Source organism: Oncorhynchus nerka, linkage group LG1 (genome assembly GCF_034236695.1).
Source record: "Oncorhynchus nerka isolate Pitt River linkage group LG1, Oner_Uvic_2.0, whole genome shotgun sequence".
Lineage (NCBI taxonomy): Eukaryota > Metazoa > Chordata > Actinopteri > Salmoniformes > Salmonidae > Oncorhynchus > Oncorhynchus nerka.
Genome location: NC_088396.1, coordinates 34,799,841 through 34,814,259, shown reverse-complemented (window position 1 = coordinate 34,814,259; position 14,419 = coordinate 34,799,841). Strand labels below are relative to the sequence as shown.

Here is a 14,419-nt window from a genome sequence, read left to right as displayed (position 1 = left end):
AGATGACAGTAGAGTAGAATTTTTTCATCTTTCAGTCTGACTGTTTATAATCTGTCTATAAGGCCTAGAATGAGACATTACCTTAGCCTCGTCCCAGATCTGTCAAGTGCTGTTTTGCCAACTCCTATGGTCATTGTCACGAGTTGTTAAGACAGCCCAACAGCTCTTGGACCAGGCTACTATGGTCTGTGATGGGACCAGCCATCCAGAGGTTTGATGATCAGTTGAGTTGTAGGTGTGCCAGATTATAAACTTGTCTGGTTCCACCGTGCTTCTAATCTGCAAAAGAAGACTAAAAAAGGGTTTTCTAAATAAATATGATTGATATGGATTTTTACAGGTCTCTGTGACTGAGTGAGGCAATCCATGGAATGTTTACTTCCAATCTGTTTGACCTCATTAGAATGTCTTTCTTCATCTGCTTGTACATAGCTTGTATTTTGGTAGCGGTCCCGAGAGCCAAAGTCCAGGTTTATTCCCGTCAGCTGCCTAGTTTCCATGCCGACTCCTGACATAGAGAGTGTCACGAAAATCTGGTCCTGAGGAAGCTCACCCCTGAAGGAAAGGACATTAGAATAGAATAGTTAGAAAGCCATCTGATTAATCCGGTTAAATACATCAGTATAACACGATAATGTAAGTTTTCTAGTAGGCTATGATGCTTTATTATTTGTTCTAAGCATAGATTATGAGTGTTTGTAATGTAGGCAATTGTGCTAGGTACTCATGACACAAACAGTTTACTTAAAGCTTGCAGGTGTGATGCTTTATTACTACTTTATAATGTATTGGTTCTTTCTACTCATGACCAGCTCAACATAAATAGCAGGCCTATGGCGCTTCTACAAACATACTGCACTACAATATGGATGTATCCTAAATGGCACCCTATTCCCTATACAGTACAGTACTTTTGACCATAGCCCTACGGGTCCTGGTCAAAAGTAGTGCTCTATATAGGGAATAAAGTGTCATTTGAGATGCAACCAATGTCAGTAACTCCCTACTCTGAACCCAGAACCAGTGGTAAACAGCTCCAGAGGCTACTGCAGTGAGTACTGTATCACAAGCAAGCAGCTGACCTGACCTTGTGCAGGGAAAGATACTGTTGTTTCAGGGCTCTTGGTTGTTTTCGCTGATATTGTACGAGCATTTCCTGAGTTCCTGAACATTTCCTGAACTTGGTTACAAAGACGTTGATTTCACTGCTTCAGTCTGCTCTATTTCATACATGATTCATACATGATTGCATATAGCAATGATCTACATACTTGGTCTTCAAGACGTCATGAATGAATATCATACAGTTAGAAAGCTGAATACATGAGATTACAAGATTTGGAGTGAAGCTTTATACCTTCCCAAGCTACTCAGGGTGGTCCAAACCCATCTGAATAAGCTTAAACCAGCTGCAGCTCCTGTAGGTAGATTCACAAAACATACTGTCATTTAATATATTACTATATTTAATATATTATAAACCATACATTTCAACACTAAACTTGAGTTAAGATGTGTCACTCTTTGCCACTCCAGAATAAAAATGGACTCCTCTGATATATAGTAGGAGATCTTTGTGTGACCTGTAAAATATGAAAACCATCTCACTACCCATGATACCTGTGGTACAAGCGGTGCCCATGTGTGATCTGCAGTATGCCTCTGTCACAGTCTTGAGATAGGGAAGTAAGCAGGGCATTGTTTGCCTGGCGACCCAGAATCCTTGCTACGGCCAAACGCTAAGCCACGCCGAAGGTTGGCCTTTGGCGTGCATAGACCCACTGAATGACAAACATGATCAGGATGGAACATAATGCCTGGACAGGGGGAAAACATGACTAAATCAAGAAAATACATTTAGATCCAATAGGGCAGAGGTGTGACACTACATGTTCAACTGGTTTACACCAATCAGTGCAATCTAGTGGTTGCAGAATTTGGCATAGAAGGAATCAGACATCGGTTGGTATTCAGACCCCATGACGCTTTCCACCTTTTGTTAAGTTACATCCTTATTCTAAAATTGAGTAAATAATTTTTTTCCCTCATCAATCTACCCCATGAAGACAAAGCAAAAACAGGTTTTAAAATATAAAACTGATATGTCAAGTATTAGACCCTTTAGTCAGTACTTTGTTGAAGCACCTTTGGCAGCGATTACAGTCTCGAGTCTTCTTGGGTATGACGCTACCAGCTTGTCACACCTGTAGTTGGGGAGTTTCTCCCATTCTTCTGTGCAGATCCTCTCAAGTTTTGTCAGGGTGGATGGGGAGCATTGCTGCACAGCTATTTTCAGATCTCTCCAGAGATGCTCGATCGGGTTCAAGTCCAGGCTCTGGCTGGGCCACTCAAGGACATTCATAGACTTGTCCCAAAGCCACTCCTGCATTGTCTTGGCTGTGTGTGGTTAGGGTCATTGTCATGTTGGAAGGTGAACCTTTGCCCCAGTCTGAGGTCCTGTGCGCTCTGGAGCAGGTTTTCATCAAGGATCTTTCTGTAATTTGCTCCATTCATCTTTCCCTCGATCCTGCCTAGTCTCCCAGTCCCTGCCGCTGAAAACATCCCCACAGCATGATGCTGCTGCCACCATGCTTCACCGTAGGGATGGTGCCAGGTTTCCTCCAGACGTGACACTTGGCATTCAGGCCAAAGAGTTCAATCTTGGTTTCATCAGACCAGAGAATCTTGTTTCTCATGATCTGAGAGTCTTTAGGTACCTTTTGGCCAACTTCAAGCGAGAGGTCATGTGCCTTTTACCGAGGAGTGGCTTCCGTCTGGACACTCTACCATAAAGGCCTAATTGGTGGAGTGCTGCAGAGATGGTTGTCCTTCTGGAAGGTTCTCCCATCTCCATGGAGGGACTCCTCTTGATCACCTCCCTGACCAAGACCCTTCTCCCCCGATTCTTGGTGGTTCCAAACTTCTTTGATTTAAGAATGACGTAGGCCATTGTGTTCTTGGGGACTTTTGATAATGCAGAATGGTTTGGTACCATTTCCCAGATCTGTGCATCGACACAATCCTGTCTCAGCTCTACGGACAAGTCCTTTGACATCATGGCTTGGTTCTTGCTCTGACTTACACTGTCAACTGTGAGAACTCATATAGACAGGTGTGTGCCTTTCCAAATAATGCCCAATCAATTGAATTTACCACAGGTGGACTCCAGTCAAGTTGTGGAAACATCTCAAGGATAATCAATTGAAACAGGAAACACCTGAGCTCAATTTCGAGTCTCATAGCAAAGGATCTGAATATTTATGTAAGAAAGGTATTTCTGTTTTATTTGTTTGTAAATTTGCAAACATTTCTAAAAACCTGTTTTTGCTTTGTCATTATGGGGTATTGTGTGTAGATTGCTGAGGAAATTATTTTATTTAATCCATTTTAGAATAAGGCTGTAACGTAACAAAATGTGGAAAAAGTTAAGGGGTATGAATACTTTCCGAATGCTCTGTACACTTCAACCATCCTGCCTTAACCACCACTGGTGCTCTCTGGCGGTGTTCCAGGGCAACCTGGGCCAGCCCCATCCGTCTCCCTTCATCTCCCTTCCTGCATTTGTTCTAAGGCTTTGATTCAGGGCGAGATGTCTAGGGTCTGGTTCCAGCGCGAAAACACACACACACACACACACACACACACACACACACACTACTGAGGGGCGTGGGGGCCGAGGAGAGGAAGTGGGGAGTCAGGGGGGTCAGTGTGCTGCGTTTCATAAGACACGACCAACCTTTAGACCGTTACGCTGCACTCAACCTACATCCCAAATGGCACCCTATTCCTTCGTAGTGCACTACTTTTGACCAGAGCCTATAGCATCTCCGTAGGGCTCTGGCCAAAAGTAGTGCACTATATAAGAAATTGGGTGCCATTTGGATTGCCCCCTCAGTTCCCTCACTTCACTCTCTCTCTCTCTGTGAGGTTAGTTTACTCTACTGACCACTCTAAAATTAGGCCATTCTCTCACCGTTTCCCGTGGAACCCACCCATCGTACTGGTACCACACCCTCCCACTCGAGACAGACTATATTGTGTTTGATGGTTCTGATTTATAGCCAAAGAGAAAAACTTCAGTTTAAGTTATGTGACCTAAAACTGTTTGCAGCAAAATGTGTTTTTGCACTTATGTTAGTTATTTATTTAAGTGCTGGAGAGTACTGTGAGTAGGCTGCTGACATGTGGTTTAAGTGGGCTGTTATTTCTGTTCATATAAGAATTACTATCAGGAGCTTTATGTATCAACTGCCTCAGAGTAGGAGTGCTGATATAGGATCAGGTCCCTCTATCTATTTCACTTTATTCATTATGATCTAAAAGGCTAAACTGATCCTAGATCAGCACTCCTACTCTGAGACGCTTGAAACGTAAAGCACCTGATCCATTTATCTTAATATTTTGTGATTCATGGATCATCCATCCAGCCTGCCAGGCTTATCCAACCCTTGTCCAAGGAAGGTCAGGGCTGGGATGACCCTCTCCTTGGTGATGACCTGGAGGATCCTGGGTGCCCTGTAGACCACCCATGCAGGAGGCCAGCGAGGAGATGTAGAGGCCCAGCAAAAACAGGAAATCCACCAAGGAGACCTGGGAAGTTGGAACAAAACCGGGAAAGAGATTAGTAAACTTTTCCCAGCTCAGTTCTGCTCAACCAACCCCTTATAAAAGCAGAACAATGTAGGCATTTTGAAAATTAGAACAACTTCATATATTAATTTGGTAACACATTACTTGCAGGCATTAAATAAAGTGTCACCATGAATTTTATCGTTTTTTTAACACAAAAAGAAATATGCTTGCAAACACCTTGGTGTACAGAATGTGTGATGTATATTTGTGCTGAGCTCCGTATTATTTCTGCTGTAGATAACACTACCACCCACTAATCCAACCCCCCACTACACTACCACCCACTAATCCAACCCCCCACTACACTACCACCCACTAATCCAACCCCCCACTACACTACCACCCACTAATCCAACCCCCACTACACTACCACCCACTAATCCAACCCCCACTACACTACCACCCACTAATCCCCCCGCTAACCCCCAACCCCCACTACACTACCACCCACTAATCCAACCCCCACTACACTACCACCCACTAATCCAACCCCCACTACACTACCACCCACTAATCCAACCCCCACTACACTACCACCCACTAATCCAACCCCCACTACACTACCACCCACTAATCCAACCCCCACTACACTACCACCCACCCACTAATCCAACCCCCACTACACTACCACCCTCCAAATGCAACCCCCAACTACACTACCACCCACTAATCCAACCCCCACTACACTACCACCAACTAATGCAACCCCCCACTACACTACCACCCATTAATCCAACCCCCTACACTACACTACCACCAACCCCCACTAATCCAACCCCCCCCACTACACTACCACCCACTAATCCACCCCCCACTACACTACCACCCACTAATCCAACCCCCAACCTTACCACAAACAGCTAAACTGTCACTCCCTGTTTAGTGGATCAACCCCAGAGTGCCCACACCCCCTACTATCCCCTGTTGTATCTGGTGTATGGACAGCTGTGACTGAGGATAGTGTGAAGCTGTGGGTGTGAGGGTATTGACCCTTAGCTGTACAGCAGGGCTGTGCACAGACCTTTGCAGGGGCAGGTGCTCAGTACATTTGTAAAAATCCAACATATTTGTTTAGCATTTATTTCCTGCAAAAACACTCATTCCACTGTAAGCAAGCTACCTAGTGGGACGCAGGAGTCCCAATGTCAGCCCAATGTCCCAACAGACTCCCATTTGTTGCGTCAAAGCTACCTAGCTTGTTTATTGCTCACAGGGATGACAAATAGATGAGGGCTATCAGCTGATCATAGTGAATGTAGACTATGTAAATAAGCTAACTGTAAATATGCTAAATAACTGCAAGCTATGCTGTTGTAACAATTTAAACTCTTTAACTGTGATTGGAGTTTGTTCTGCTGCACGATCTGCATTGCATGCCCATTTAAAAACAGTTGAATTGAACCCTTCCCTGTCTCTGACCGTGAGAGATGACACAAATTAAAGATATCCAGTGTGCCACTACTCATACTACGCTAAGCGCTGGTAGTGTCTGCTTTTGCTTCAGCGGTAGTTTAACAGTAGGAGGATGAGTGCAGTTCGCGCAGGGGAGAGAGAATTTTCCAAGATTTTTTATTATTTTTTAAATTAGCTAGTTTGATGGCCGATTTTTTTGAGATCAGGAGAGAAAAGAGACCAAACTAAAATAAAAATGTATTAATAAGAAAAATATCCTATTTCACAACCATAAATACTTTCAAACAAGCTAGCAAGCACACCAGATTTTCTTCAGAAAATGTACTTTTCTAGTTACAGATGAATTCCCATTATGCCCATCACACAGTTAGGATATAAGGAAGCATACACAGACAATTCTTGTGTAGCCTATGTCTGTGTATATTTTCTATATTTGAAGAATGTGTAGGAAGTATGACCTACATTGGATATGAATACTTCTGAACTTTTTTCAACCATAGGAAAGAGAGTAACCTCTTCTAAAGGAAATAGTCACTATGTTTAACATGAGGAAAGCCCCTTGTAAAAAGGGGGTAGCCCTTTTGTATGGAGGAAGGGAGGATAGACGGAGAGAGTTTACCTTTTCCGCTATTAAGAAGTCATAGCGCAGTGCCTCTCTGGTGCAGATGGCTCCCAGAAGGAACACAAAGATCAGATACAGGAACCACCTGTAGTGTCCAACAATACCAATAGCGGTTTATTATCAGTTAGATGGAAGATCACACACATCACACTATAAATAGAGGATTATGTAACATATTTATATAATGGATATGAATTCAGATGGCTGAAATTTTTAAATATTAAAGCACTGAACCTGTCACTAAAGGCTTCAGTCAAAGTTGTACTTAAATCTGAACTGGTTTCCATCAGATTAGTAAAACTGTCTCACCTTGTTTAAAAATAAATGGCCTTTTCCCATTTATTCAGATTTCAACTTCTCACATTTGGTTATTTGAATCAAAACATTTGTTTTAAACAAGCCATCGAAAACTGGTTGCAATTTCAGTTTAATCCACCAGAAAAGACAGAACAAATATTACAACAAATATTGTGGTTAAACAAAAATACACTAATTGATGAAAAATATATGTATATTTTTGGAAGAAATGCTAAAGAACAGCATAATCATTGTTAATGATATCATAAATAGGACTGGTGGAGTTATGTCACACAATGTAGCTAAAAAATATGTATGGAAACGTCTGCTCTATCCAACATTACCGCAAAAAAATGGAATTATTAAATGGAATTATACAAAAATTACCGCAAAAAGTGGAAGGGGGAGAAGGTAAGGAACTTGACTGTTGGCTCTATATTAAAGACCAAAAAGAAAATGTGATAAATAAAAAAAGTACAACAGTTTCATTTAAGGACAACAAAAAAATGGAAAGCTGCGCCATGCAGGTTGTAAAATAGGTGGGAAGAGATTTTCGATGTGCCTATTTCATGGCATATGGTTTATGAACAAATATAATGTTATGTATATGGGGACACAACCATTCCAGCTCTGCAGATTTTGCTGCGAAGAGACAGAATCATTAGATCACTTGTTTTGTTACTGCCCATATGTAGCTTGTTTTTGGTAGCAGATCAGGAATGGCTGAAGAATTGCAACATTTACCTGGAGCCAACTCTGCAAATAGCACTGCTGGGTGACTTGAAAAGCCATAGTCAATCGATAAATAATATAACAATACTCTTAGTAAAAATGTTCATCTTTATTTTACAATCTGTAGAAACTGAGAATAGAAAGATTCAGAATTTAGAATTTAAAAAAATATCAATACTGGATGCTTTTCAGAGATAGATGGGAGGGGCTGAGGGTAGCTGAAGGGTGGGACTGGATGCTTTTCAGAGATAGATGGGAGGGGCTGAGGGTAGCTGAAGGGTGGGACTGGATGCTTTTCAGAGATAGATGGGAGGGGCTGAGGGTAGCTGAAGTGTGGGACTGGATGCTTTTCAGAGATAGATGGGAGGGGCTGAGGGTAGCTGTAGGGTGGGACTGGATGCTTTTCAGAGATAGATGGGAGGGGCTGAGGGTAGCTGAAGGGTGGGATAAAAACACATTAAAAAAGATAACGCATGTAAAATATACTGTGTCCATAAAATGTATATAGTATGTATAAGCTGGAGGTAGAAGCCTAAGTGTTGTTGTCCATTAGTTTACTCCAATTAGGGGAGGAGTGGAAGGGTTAGGGGAATATATATATATAAACACAAGGAAGTAACAACAATAGACACGTACGAGGCAGAGACGGCAGCCAGAGATGTTGTGTTCAGGTCTCTGCAAATCAGAGCTCCTGTTGAAGCCTGCCATCACACCTACACACCAGGGACAGGAGTACTGTTATAATGACATTAATCACAGGTATTCAAACACTGTGGAAGCTCACACCTACCATGAAGGCAATGTGTTCATTGAAATAACCCATTTAAATGAACAGCAGGACACCTTAGAGATTGTGCCTTTACAGTATGGCTTACGGCTTATAGTTGGTCCTTTCAACAACTATAATGTTACAAGTGTCAATGAATTCACTGACGGACTGGCTAAGAGTGTCTGCTAAATTACAAAATGTCAAAATGACGGCTGTCAGAGTTAATCAGTTTACTCCATTTAACTTTTTATTTTAGTGCATACTTTTTTTATCTTGATTAATTGCATTGTCTGAAAGTGTACAAAAACACTGAAAACAAAAAAATACACAATCTATATATCTAGAAAACAACAATGCAATGTAAAAACATGTTGAAATGAAGGTTAAAGAAATTGTGTTCTTAATTTACCTAATTTTGCCAACTGTTACTTTAGACAAAATCAAAAGGTCAATAGTCTTGTAATGTTTTTGTATGAAAAATTGTAAATTACAGCTTAAATTGAGTGATTTCTGAATTTGCTATTAATCGCGATTAATCACACAACATCCTGCGATTAACACAATTCCATTTTATGATCGTTTGACAGCCTTAGTAAAAATGTAAGCAGCTGTAAATACGGCTATACTAATGTAAGCAGCTGTAAATACGGCTATACTAATGAAAGCAGCTGTAAATACGGCTATACTAATGTAAGCAGCTGTAAATACGGCTATACTAATGTAAGCAGCTGTAAATACGGCTATACTAATGTAAGCAGCTGTAAATACGGCTATACTAATGTAAGCAGCTGTAAATACGGCTATACTAATGTAAGCAGCTGTAAATACGGCTATACTAATGTAAGCAGCTGTAAATACCTAATGAAAGCAGCTGTATACGGCTATACTAATGTAAGCAGCTGTAAATACGGCTATACTAATGTAAGCAGCTGTAAATACGGCTAACTAATGTAAGCAGCTGTAAATACGGCTATACTAATGTTGTAAATACGTCAGCTGTAAATAACAACTATACTAATGTTACAGCTGTAAATACGGCTATACTAATGTAAGCAGCTGTAAATACGGCTATACTAATTCACTGTAAATACGGATACTAATGTAAGCAGCTGTAAATACGGCTATACTAATGTAAGCAGCTGTAAATTAATGTAAGCAAAATGTCAAAATGACGGCTATACTAATGTAAGCAGCTGTAAATACGGCTATACTAATGAAGTTAAATGTAAGTTTACTCCATTTAACAGCTGTAAATTTTATTTTAGTGCATACTAATGTAAGCAGCTTTTTACTAATGTATCTTGATTAATGTAAGCATACTAATGTAAGCAGCTGTAAATACGGCTATACTAATGTAAGCAGCTGTAAATACGGCTAAAATACGGCTATACTAATGTAAGCAGCTGTAAATAAACTAATGTAAGCAGCTGTAAATACGGCTATACTAATGTAAGCAGCTGTAAATACGGCTATACTAATGTAAGCAGCTGTAAATACGGCTATACTAATGTAAGCAGCTGTAAATACGGCTATACTAATGTAAGCAGCTGTAAATACGGCTATACTAATATGTAAATACTATACTAATGTAAAAAATAACTAATGTAAGCAAAATGGCTAAAATGTAAGCAGCTGTAAATGAAATGTAAGGCTGTAAAGAACTAATGTAAACAGCTGTTCTAATGTAAGCAGCTGTAATTAAATACCTATACTAATGTTGCCTAACTAATGTAAGCAGCTTAAATACTTTACTAATGTAAGCAAAAAATACGGCTCAAAATACGGCTATACTAATGGTCAATAAGTCTTACTAATGTAAGCAGCTGTAAATACGGCTATACTAATGTAAGCAGCTGTAAATACGGCTATACTAATGTAAGCAGCTGTAAATTATACTAATGTAAGCAGCTGTAAATACGGCTATACTAATGTAAGCAGCTGTAAATGTAAATACGGCTTACTAATGTAAGCAGCTGTAAATACGGCTATACTAATACTAAAATGGCTAAATGTAAGCAGCTGTAAATACGGCTATACTAATGTAAGCAGCTGTAAATACGGCTATACTAATGTAAGCAGCTGTAAATACGGCTATACTAATGTAAGCAGCTGTAAATTATACTAATGTAAGCAGCTGTAAATCGGCTATTAAATGTAAGCAGCTGTAAATACGGCTATACTAAAAGCAGCTGTAAATACGGCTATACTAATGTAAGCAGCTGTAAATACGGCTATACTAATGTAAGCAGCTGTAAATTTACTAATGTAAGCAGCTAAATGATGTAAATACGGCTATACTAATGTAAGCAGCTGTAAATACGGCTATACTAATGTAAGCAGCTGTAAATACGGCTATACTAATGTAAGCAGCTGTAAATACGGCTATACTAATGCTGTAAATACGGCTATACTAATGTAAGCAGCTGTAAATACGGCTATACTAATGTAAGCAGCTGTAAATACGGCTATACTAATGTAAGCAGCTGTAAATACGGCTATACTAATGTAAGCAGCTGTAAATACGGCTATACTAATGTAAGCAGCTGTAATGTAACTAATGTAAGCAGCTGTAAATACGGCTATACTAATGTAAGCAGCTGTAAATACGGCTATACTAATGTAAGCAGCTGTAAATACGGCTATACTAATGTAAGCAGCTGTAAATACGGCTATACTAATGTAAGCAGCTGTAAATACGGCTATACTAATGTAAGCAGCTGTAAATACGGCTATACTAATGTAAGCAGCTGTAAATACGGCTATACTAATGTAAGCAGCTGTAAATACGGCTATACTAATGTAAGCAGCTGTAAATACGGCTATACTAATGTAAGCAGCTGTAAATACGGCTATACTAATGTAAGCAGCTGTAAATACGGCTATACTAATGTAAGCAGCTGTAAATACGGCTATACTAATGTAAATGTAAATACGGCTATACTAATGTAAGCAGATGTAAATACGGCTATACTAATGTAAGCAGCTGTAAATACGGCTATACTAATGTAAGCAGATGTAAATACGGCTATACTAATGTAAGATCATAAATTGCTCACCATATTGCAGGATTATTTTATTTGAGGTTTCAAAAGGCTTCTGAAGTTTGTCATTTCCACTTAGAAATTTCTGACTTGATTTTCCCTTATGAAAAATGTATCAACCCAAATATGTCCATTAACTATAATCCACTAAATAATTCACATTTCCTGTTGTATCAAACTGGCTCAAATTAAGATCATACAACTGCAGTAGTTGTAATTCACCTGTAACAGCTGGGAAGAACACTCCAAACACAGTGAAGAATCCTTCTCCTGTCTTATAGTCGGTAGAGTGGTCTTACGTATCATCTCCTCTAAATACCCTATGAAACCATGTTCTGAAACCACAAAACATCCACCAAGACTTAGGTTTAACAGAAATATTCAGCATCAAATTATGTCTAATTTGTGTGGATATAGGGATGGAATCTTTACATTCATTACGTTTTCATAATGCGCTCAGGCATTTTAACTCCTGCCTAACTCCGTGATTGGTTCCATAACTCCTGGTAAAAAATGTGTGAAAGCCATTAGATTATTATTAAGGCTAATAAATTCTCATAACAAGTTATAAAGCATCCTTACTGCAAGTTAGGTGTTACCCTAGTATTTTTTCCATTGTCCGGAAGACCAAGGCTGGATTTCGGACTGGACTAATCCTAACTCTGACCCGCAGGGATCAAGTCAGTGTTGTCTGCTCTTATCCTGACAGCCAAAGCCCCTTAGATGCATTATTATGGCTCATACATGCTTATAATATATATATATATAATTTCTGCAGATGTTAAGTAAGACTGGATTCCCGGAACTGCCAGAACATCTGGACCAGAACCCCCGGGACCAAGCCAGAGGTGACTGCTCTGATCCTGACAGACAACCCCAGACCTTTACAACTCTAAACATAACCCAGCCCCATAAGTAACTATCCAGAAGGAGAAGAACCAAATGGGGCACCGCCTAGATGCTAGCAATCAGGGGGCCAGATCCTAGTTCACAGTAACACATGCCAAGTTCAATAGCACTAGCAGGCTAGCTGTAACAGCACTGTGGTTCTGACAGAGAGAGAAAGAGAGAGAGAGAGAGAGAGAGAGAGAGAGAGAGAGAGAGAGAGAGAGGGAAAGGGGGGAGAGAGAGGGTTTATAGAGGGGGCGAGAGAGAGAGACAGACATACACACAGACAGAGAGCGAGAGAGAGTGAAAGAGCTGAGCTGGATTTGCTCACTCACAAACACAAGCAGCCTCACACTGGCGCCGGACGCACATTTGCACGAACAGCAAATGGGAGATAAAAGGTTTTGCTCCTATACAGTCGTTCGGCCAAGACTGATTTGTTCACACCACCTTATGAAATTTAACATGGGGCATCATGTTGACTATGGATGGCTTAAATTTCAGAGCACATATCTGGTCATGATATGGAGGCAGGCCTGCACGAAGTACAGCTATATCAATAACTGTGGAGTATATGGTCAGCCTACACAAACAATACCCTACAAGCAATTTTAAAAAACACAGGAAAATATAAAGTCCTGACCATGAATAAAAGAGCTCCTCATTTGCAAGAAACTATTCCTGTAGTCTTTGTACATGGTTCATGTGGTTCTTCCTGAGGTTGAGGTACTGTAAAGTCTGTGCCCCAAATAGCATCCCATTCCCTATATAGTGCACTACCTTTGACCAGGGCACATAGGGTCCAATGTAGTGCACTATATAGGGAATAGGGTGCCATTTAGGACGTAGCCTATGTTCTTGTGCGGTTAAAAGGTTTAATCCAGAGGGTCAAATCTGAAGGACCCGCCTATGTTACGATCATGAACCATTTCCCTCTTGGTTATCTTGCGATGGGAAAGAATGTGTTCTCTCAGATTAATGACATGTTTATCCAAAAGGAAGTCGCCACCCTTTTCAGAAGCCCTGCTGGTTCCAAGTCCAAGAGAAAGAAACACAGACAGAGAGAGAAAGAGGGACAGAGAGAGAGAGAAACAGAGAGAGAGAGAGAGAGAGAGAGAGAGAGAGAGAGAGAGAAAGAGAGAGAGCTAAAGAGTGAGAGGAAGAGAGAAACAGAGAGGGCAAGAGAAACAGGGAAAGAAACAGAGAGAACGGCACCTAGTGTACTCTCATTTTAGCTCTGCAGCAACACCACAGAATGAACCAAACACCAACCTCGCTTTTGGCAACTATAATAACAGGGACAAAGGTAAAAACTAAGCTCTCTTGGTTCGTCACTAGTTACCACAGCCACAAAGTCATTAACCCTGCCTATGGGTATGAACAAAACCTTTAAACAGGTCAACATTCACAAAGCCACTGGGCCAGATGGATTACCAGGATGTGTACTCAAAGCATGCGCGGACCAACTCTCAAGTGTCTTCACTGACATTTTCAACCTCTCCCTGACGCTGTAATACCTACATGTTTCAAGCAGACCACCATAGTCCCTGTGCCCAAGGAAGAGAAGGTAACCTGCTTAAATGCTTACCGCCCTGTGGCACTCACGTCGGTTGTCATGAAGTGCTTTGAAAGACTGGTTATGGCTCACATCAACAGCATCCTCCCGGACACCCTAGACCCACTCCAATTCACATAACGCCTCAACAGATCCACAGATGACGCAATCTCAATCACACTCCACACTGTCCTTTCTCACCTGGACAAAAGGAACTCCTATGTGAGAATGCTGTTCATCAACTACAGCTCAGGGTTCAACACCATAGTGCCCATGAAGCTCATCACTAAGCTAAGGACTATGGAACTAAACACCTCCCTCTACAACTGGATCCTGGACTTCCTGATGGTCCGCCCCCAGGTGGTAAGAGTAGGCAACAACACATCTGCCACGCTGATCCTTAACACTGGAGATCCTTAACACTTAGTCCCCTCCTGTATTCCCTGTTCACCCACGACTGCGTGGCCAAA

The 14,419-nt window shown here is 40.9% G+C and overlaps 1 long non-coding RNA gene across 3 annotated transcripts; it reads right to left on the bottom strand.

Moving 5' to 3' along the window:
• Positions 1-447: 447 nt before the first annotated feature.
• LOC115131240 (uncharacterized) lies at positions 448-14,419 on the bottom strand. 3 transcript variants are annotated; one of them, XR_010464449.1, is made up of 6 exons: positions 13,983-14,419; positions 8,333-8,409; positions 6,665-6,752; positions 1,621-4,590; positions 1,358-1,418; positions 448-555 (listed from the first exon to the last, which is right to left on the bottom strand). It is a non-coding gene; the product is annotated as an uncharacterized LOC115131240 (long non-coding RNA). The 3 variants fall into 3 exon arrangements; XR_003863928.2 differs by having other exon boundaries at positions 1,358-4,590; XR_010464450.1 differs by having other exon boundaries at positions 1,358-4,590; positions 14,151-14,419.